Here is an 8703-nt window from a genome sequence, read left to right as displayed (position 1 = left end):
GGGGGTGAGTCATCCCAGCCCAGCCATCCCACTGCCATGGCCTGGGAGCCCCCACCCCGGGTGCAGGCCATCTCTCCAGCTGCTGTAGTGGGGAGCAAGGGTCTGGGGGGAGGCACCTCGGGAGCACCCTCTGCTGGTGAGGGAAGTAAGTGGAGGCAGGCCCACTCTCTGTCTGCCTAGGTTTTCTTTTTTAAAAAAAATTATATATGTATTTATATATATATATTAGCAATAGCATTGTTATTTTTATTTATATATATTTTATATACTTACATCTTTTTATTTTTTATTTATTTATTTTATTTATTTATTTTTTAATTATTTTCTCTCCCTTCTGAGGGCACCAGTCTGAGTTTATTCCCAATATATCTTGGGGTGTCTGCTTCTGACTTTGGAGCCTACTACTGGTGAGGTGTGCTATTTGTTGTTGTGTTTGTTTTCATATTTTTAGTATATTTTATTTTATTATTATTATTATTACTCATCATTTTTTTATTTGGCTGCATGGGCTGGGAGTTGAGCCCAAGTTTCCCACGTGGCGGGCAGGCACTCTGTCACTGAAGTACCCATGCAACCGGGCCTAGCTTTTAAGAGACCCTCAAGTGGGACTGTGACCCCCACATGAGATTCAGGCTTTGGTTTGGCAGGGAATTACTGACAAACCAAGTGCAAAAGAAACCTTCAATGTAAAACCCAGTAAATACCAAATTTTAGATGAGTGAAGGAAACCAATCTGCAAAATAACCTTATTAAGATAATCAAATGCCCCAAACAAAACAGAAAATCACAAAGCATATGAAGATCCAAGCAAAAACGACCCAGCCAAATGACCAAATCAAAACTCTGGAGGGGATGCAGAATATGGAACAACTACTCAAGAATATTTATAAAGAAATAAAGAATATCAGGAAGGCACTAGAAGAACATGAAGAAGAATTCAAAAGATAATTAAAAAATGGAAGATCTCACAGAGATGAGATACAATAAACCAAGTTCGAAATCTACTGAAGACACCTAATTGCAGATTCATAGATGCGGAAGGAAGAATAAGTGAGCTAGAAGACAGAACAATTGAACTAGAGTGCCGAAAAGAACAAACGGCAGGAAACATTGAAAAAATGGAACTGAATCTTAGGGAAATGATGGACAATAAGAGGTGCACAAGTATAAAAGTCATTGGCATTCCGGAAGAAGAAGAGAAGACTAAAACGCTGGGAAAATTAGTTGAAAATATAATCAGGGAAAACTTCCCAACCCTAAAGACATAAGCATGCAAGTCAAAGAGGCCCAACGAACTCCAAATAGAATAAATGCAAAAGGCCTATTCCAAGGCGCATCCTAATCAAACCATCAAATGTTGAAGAGAAGAAAAATCATAAAAGTAGCACGCGAAAAGCAATCTACTCCATACACGGGGAAACACTGGAGACTGAATTTGGGCTACGCAACAGGCACCATGGAAGCAAGAAGGCAGTGGTACAATATGGTTAAGCTCTTGAAGGGGAAAGGCTTCCTGCCAAGAATTCTTTATCCAGCGAAGTTGTCCTTCAAAATCAAGGGAGAGTAAGAAACCTCATGGTGATGCAGATGATTGAGACAGGCAATCCAGTGTCGTGCTGACCAATCTTTCACCTCTCCTCCCCTAAGAGATTTTTTACTGAGTATTGCAAGGCAGAGAAATCAGGCCCCTTTACCGCTGGTTAAGCCCTCTGCCCGACCTCGAGTCCCACCTAGCAGAGACTGCTTAACAGCTCCAAACTCTAGGCTGAAGTCCTTGATTAAAAAGGGGCCACCCAAGGAAGACTAGTTCCACGGTAAACTGTTGGTGCTGTTCGTAGCAGACCTACCACTCCTACTATAGTGATCCCACAAACAGTCCCTGTCCCAAATAAAGTTGCAACTCCAGAGTCAGTGACAAGCTAGCAATTTACTGTGCAGAGTCCACCATCTCAGGCCACACCTGCCAAACCAGTTCCTGCAACAACTGCAGTTCAGAATGTTCTAATTAATCCTTCAATGAGTGGGCCCCAAAATATTCGTATTACCACCAGCATGGTTTCGTCAGAATATTGCCGATGAATCAAACCCATTGAAGAGAAAACATGCTGATGCCAAGGACACCGTGTAAGGAATGTTGTCTAGCCTAGATGCATTTCCAAAGGAGAGTTGGTTTTGAGCCCAGTACACTGAACTAGAGCATTCTAGCTATTCTCAGGTTCTACCTTAGAAAACTTAAATGTAGCTGCAAAATTTTTCACTTTAGTTAAAACTGTTAGATTTCAATAGTAGGAGTAGAAATGTCTTCTCATTAGGCTTTAAGTTCAACAGGGTGAGTTTTGATGTTTTTAAAGAGTTTCATTAATGCCAAGCCCTACTATAACTATTTTTAGAAGTAGTTTTCTGCCATGTATCACTGACAGCAGACTTAAGTTTCAATTTTTACAGTAGGTCAGTGACTAAATTTAACAGCAGAATTTATCATCTACATTAAAATACTGCTTTTTTTTAAATAAGGTAAATAGTCACCTTTATTGCCACTAAATTCTTTGACCAAATCTCTCAGTTTAAGAAATATTTCTGATTTCTTGATTTACAGGAACTCTAAATCCATTTTGAGTATATATTTTTTTGGTCTTTCCTAACTTTCCATGTCCCCTCAGCACACTTTCTAGTGTCCATTTGCTTTTTGTACCCTATAGGCTTAAGTTTCTCCCCAATCCTCTTAAATTAAAAAAAAAAAAAAAAAAAAAAAAACAGAAATTTTGAAGTATCATTCCTGATAGTACAGTTGAGTATTATTTTTATATTTTTAAAACATGGTCTTCCTGCCGGATGTTATTTCACTTTAAATTGAAGGATATATATTTGCTGGTTTTTTTCTGTCGTCAAGAGCAGTTTGCTTTTTCCCTTGCCTTTTGTGCCTGTTCACTTTTACTCTGCTTTTAACATGTAGTCAGTCATATTCAGTTTCAGCCTTTTATTCCAAGTTGATAAATTCACCCATTCAGAGTTCTAAATTTAACATAGAAGATGGAATAGCCTTAAAATCTGCCTTGATAGGTATATTTACACTGGACCAAGGCAAAACTACATAGAGCAAGTGTTTTCTTCCATCTAGTACATGTGCTTTAATCACATTTCTTGACCCCTCCAATTGGTATAATACTTTTTCTAGCTTGTTGCTAAAGAGGTCACATATAAAATGGGATCAAACCACAAATTAGATTCTAATGGTTCTCCTTCCTCCAGCCATCAATAAAGAAAACAAATTTGTGTGACAGACTTGGATTTAGGTGAACTCTGCCTAGGTTTCCTGATAAGATTACGTTGCTAAATGCTTTTCCCTGTTTTTCAATTATTCACATCTAAAAATTTTCTTGGGAAAAATTGCAAAGCTTTCACAAATATAACCAGACCTGTTCTGTATTTCTTGAGTTTAAGTAAATTTAATATAGGAATACTTTTGCTGAATTTTCAAAAATAAATTGTTTAAATAATTTAGAATTTTAGCCAAGGATCCTCAAAGCGTTAAATCAAGTTTCACCTTAGGATGGTGCTTGATAAGTCTGAGAGAAATCCTCTGTAACAAGGTAGAAATGTCCATCACAAGTTTGTTTTTCAATAGGAGGGGCAGATAGTATAAAACTTATTAAAACACGTCTGATTAACCACACAGGAGAGAGACTTTGTGTTATATAGTGCAGGATATCGTAACTTGAATGTTCTCAGGGAGGCAGCATGTCAAATGGCTTAGGTTCTAGTCCAGGCTCCATCATTTACCAACCATGGAACCTTATTTCACCTCTGAACCTTGTTCTCCACCCCTCATAGGCAAATAACACCTACTCTGATTACCTCGCAGAGATGTGGGGAGGGCTTAGTGGGTATAAGTGAAAGCTCTTCCAAACTTGTAAAAGGTTATACAACTATAACGATTCATTCTTTTATTTCTTCCAAAATTATTAATACAAATCTGAACATGAAAAAAATGTGAGGGAGAGATTAAAATCTCCAAAGACAAACAAAGACTGAGCGAACAAGTCATCAAGAAACCTGCCCTACAAGAAATACTAAAGGAAGTCCTGACAGCTGAAAAAAAAAAGGCAAGGCAGGGACATCTGGAAGAGGGCACAGAATTGAAGAATACCACTAATGGTAACTTAAAGGAAAAAAAAAAAAAGAAAGAGACAAGAATTGTAGATCTGACAAACAAAAACTAAAGGATAAGATGGTAGATTCAAGAACTGCTTTTAAAGTAATAACTTTGGTGTTAATGGACTAAACTCACCAATTAAAAGATACGGATTGGCATAATGGATTAAAAAATATAGTCCACCTATTTGCTTTTTACAGGAGATGCATCTTAGACCCAAGGACACAATTAAATTGAAATGAAAGCATGGAAAAAGATCTTCTATGCAAAGTGTAACCACAGGAAAGCAGGAGTAGCTATACTAATATCAGATAAAATAGATTTCAAATGTAAAGATGTCATAAGAGACAAAGAAGGAAACTACATATTAATGAAAGGGACAATTCACCAAGAAGAAATAACAATCATAAATGTTTATGCCCCTAATTAAGGCACTCCAAAGTACATGAGGCAAACATTGGCAAAACTGAAGAGAGCTATGGATGTTTCAACAATAATAGTGGGGGACTTCAATGCACTAATCTCCAATCTAGATAGAACAATGAAACAGAGAGTCAATGAGGAAACAGAGAACCTAAACAATGCGATAAATGAATTAGACCTAATAGACATATATAGATCATTACACACCAAAACACCAGAATATATATTCTTCTCCAGTGCACATGGAATGTTCTCCAGGATAGATTATATGCTGGTATACAAACTGAACCTTTATAAATTTAATAAGATTGAAATTATCCAAAGCACTTTCTCTGACCATAATGGAATGAAGCTATAAATTAATAGTTACCAAAAGACCAGAGCTTTCACAAATATATGGAGATTAAACAACACACTTTTAAATAATCTTTGGGTCAAAGAAGAAATTGCTACAGAAATCAGTAACTATCTGGAGACAAATGATAATGAGAATACAACATATCAGAACTTAGGGCATCCCACAAAGGCAGTTCTGGGAGTGAAATTTATTGCAATAAATGTCTATATTTAAAAACAAGAATGAGAAAAAATTGAGGATTTAGCTGCTCACTTGGAGAATTTAGAGAAAGAACAGCAAACTGGTCCCAAAACAAATAAAAGAAGAGAAATAACAAATATTAAGGCAGAAATACAATAGAAAGAATCAACAAAACCAGAAGTTGTTTCTTTGAGAAAATCAATAAAACTAATAGACCCCTAGAGAGATTAACAAAGAAAAAAAGAAAAAAGGAAAAAATAAACAAAATCATAAATGAGAGGGAGGTCATTACCATGAATTCTGAGATTTTTAATGTCATAAGAGAATACTTTGAGCATATATATGCCAATAAACTAGACAAATCCCTAAAAACATGCAAATTATCTAATCTGACTTGAGAAGAAATAGAAATCTCAACAAACCCATTACATATAAAGAGATATAATCAGTCATCAAAAATCTTCCCATGAAGAAAAGCCCAGGACCAAATGGCTTCACAGGGGAGAATTTTATCAAACATTCCAAAAATATGTGACACCAAAACTGCTCAAACTTTTCCAAAAAAATATTAAGGAAAACTGAACACTACCTGACTCATTTTATGAAGCCAACATCACTCTAATACCAAAGCCAGATAAATACTCTACAAGAAAGGAAAACTACAGACCACTCTCCTTAATGAACATGGATGCAAAAATTCTCAACAAAATACTAACAGATGGAATCCAGACACATTAAAAGAATTACACATCACAACCTATTGGGTATAAATCAGGAATGCAAGGATAGTTCAACACAAGAAAATCAATCATGCAATACAGCACATTAAAAAATCAAAAGGGAAAAATCACATGATCATATCAATTGATGCTGAAAAAGCAGTCAACAAAATTCAGTATCTTTTCCTGATAAAAAAACACTTCAAGAGATAGGAATTGAAGGAAACCTCAGTATCCTAAAGGGCATATATGAAAAAGCCACAGCTAGCATCATGGTTAATGGTGAGAAACTGTATACACTTTCCCTAAAATCAGGAACAAGACAAGGATCCCCATTGTCACCTTTGTTATTCATCATTGTACTAGAAATCCTAGCTGGAGTGATTAGACAGGAAAAAGATATAAAAGGCATCTAAATTGGAAAAGAAGAAATAAAACTTTCATTATTTGCAAATGATATGATCTTATATTTAGAAAACCCTGAGAAATCTACAACAAAGCTACTTGAGATAGTAAGCAAATTCAGCGAAGTGGCATGATACAAGATTAATGTACAAAAAATCAGTAATGTTTCTATACACAAGCAATGACCTATCTGAGGAGACAATTAAGGAAAAAATTCCATTCAAAATAGTGACCAAAAGAATCGGGTATCTAAGAATAAGCCTAACCAGGGATGGTCAAGTGTTAGTACACAGAAAATTGCAAAACTGCTAAAAGAAATAAAATATGGCCTAAAAAGAAGGAAAGACATTCCATGCTCATGGATAGGAAGGTTGAATGTCATTAAGATGTCAATTCTACCCAAATTGATCTATAGATTCAATACCATATTGATCAAAATCCCAACAACGTACCTTGAAGACTTGAAAACACTAGTTATCAAATTTATTTGAAAGGGCAAGAGACCCCAAAGAGCTAAAGCTATTATAAGATAGAAGAGTAAAGTGGGAAGACCATCACTTCCTGAATTTAAAGTTTACTATATAGCCACAGTGGCCAAAACACTATGGCATTGGCACAAAGAATGAACTATCAACCAGTGGAATTAAATCAAGAATACAGAGATAGAACACCAAGTCTACAGACAATTGATCTTCGACAAGGCCCCCAAATCCACTGAACTGGACAAAATAGTCTTTTCAATAAATGGGCATGAGAGAATCGGATATCAACAGCCAAAGGAATAAAAGTGAACCCCTATCCATTGGATACTCACATGGAAAGCAATAAAATGTGACCCTGCCATACAGCATACAAAAAAAGAAAAAAATGGGTCCCTATCTTATACCCTGTGATGTTTAGATTCTGGTGATAACTTGGCCACATGATGATGCCCAGTTGTCTGCTCAGGCAAGCACTGGCCTGACCATTTCTGTAAGGATATTTCATGGCTAGTTGATAAACTGGAAATCTGGTGTATTAAGTCATGAGTCAGTTGATTACATTGTGGTTGATTATATCTGCATTCAACTAAGGCATGTCTCCTACAATGAGATAATCTAATCAGTTGAAGGGTTTTAAGGAAGAAGAGAGACTCTTTCACTGCTTCTTCAGTCAGCGAGCCATTCCTGTGGATTTCATCCAGAAACTTCGTCAGAGTTGCCAGCTTCACAGCCTGCCCTACAGATTTTGGCCTCTACTGTTCTCACAGTTAGGTGAGACCCCTTTATAAATATCATATTTACAGATCTCTCCTGTTGGTTCTGTTTCTCTAAAGAAGCCTGAATAACACACATCCTATACAAAAATTAATTCAAAATGGATTAAAGAGCTAAATGTAAGAGCCAGTACTCCTAGAAGAAAATGCAGGGAAATATCTTCAAGATCTAGTGATAGGAGGCAGCATCTTAAACTTCAGACCTAAAGCACAAGCAGAGAAAGAAAAAATAGATAAATGGGAACTCCTTAAGATCAAGAGCTTCTGTACGTCAAAGGACTTTGTCAGAAAAGTGAAGAGAAGCCAACTCAATGGGAGGAAATATTTGGAAGCCACATATAGGATAAAGGCTTGATATCCTGTGTGCATAAAGAAATTATACAACAAAACAATAAAGGAAGAAACAACCCAATTATAAAATGGGCAGAGGATATGCAAAGATACTTTTCTGAAGAGCAAATACAGATGGTTAAAAAGCACATGAAGAGACGCTAATTTGCATTAACTATAAGAGAAATGTGAATCAATATGAAAATGAGATACTGCCTCACATCTATAAGAATGGCTGCTACAAACAGGAAACTACGAGTTTTGGAGAAGATGTGCAGAAATTGGAGCACTTATTCACTGTTGGTGGGAATGTATAATGGTATAGACACTGTGGAAGACAGTTTGGTGATTCCTCAGTAAACTAAATATTGATTTGCCCTACGACCTGGCAATACCAATACTTGATATATACATAGAAAAGCTGAAAGCAGAAACACAAACAGACATTTACAAACAGATGTTCATAGTGGCACTATTTACAATTGCCAAAAGATGGGAACAATTCAAGTGCTCACCAACAGACGAGTTGATAAACAAAATGTGATATATACATACGATGAAATGTTATGCAGCAGTAAGATGAAATGAGGTTCCAAAGCATACAACAACATGGATGAACCTTGAGGACATAATGCTGAGTGAAATAAGGCAGACACTAAAGGTTAGATACTGCACGATTCCCCTATTACGACTCTGGTAAAGGCGATCTGAGGGGTTGCACTGTAGAACATAGCAGACCTAGAGGTACACAAAAGCTAGAGCTGGGAGAGATGTTACCCTAAAAGGCTGAACTTAAATGCAAGGGAACAGATAGAAGGGATGGTAACTAATTATCTGGGTTGTAAGTAACATTGCCATATTGAAGGTGAATATAATTGAA

At 36.4% G+C, this 8703-nt stretch overlaps 1 pseudogene; it reads left to right on the top strand.

Annotated features, from left to right (window-relative positions):
• Positions 1-36: 36 nt before the first annotated feature.
• On the top strand, positions 37-2128 carry LOC143665227 (transcription initiation factor TFIID subunit 9B pseudogene; annotated as a pseudogene).
• Positions 2129-8703: the final 6575 nt, after the last annotated feature.

This window comes from Tamandua tetradactyla, chromosome 21 (genome assembly GCF_023851605.1).
Source record: "Tamandua tetradactyla isolate mTamTet1 chromosome 21, mTamTet1.pri, whole genome shotgun sequence".
Classification (NCBI taxonomy): Eukaryota; Metazoa; Chordata; class Mammalia; order Pilosa; family Myrmecophagidae; genus Tamandua; species Tamandua tetradactyla.
Note: the sequence above shows the minus strand (reverse complement) of the source record. Positions and strands in the feature narration are given on the sequence as shown.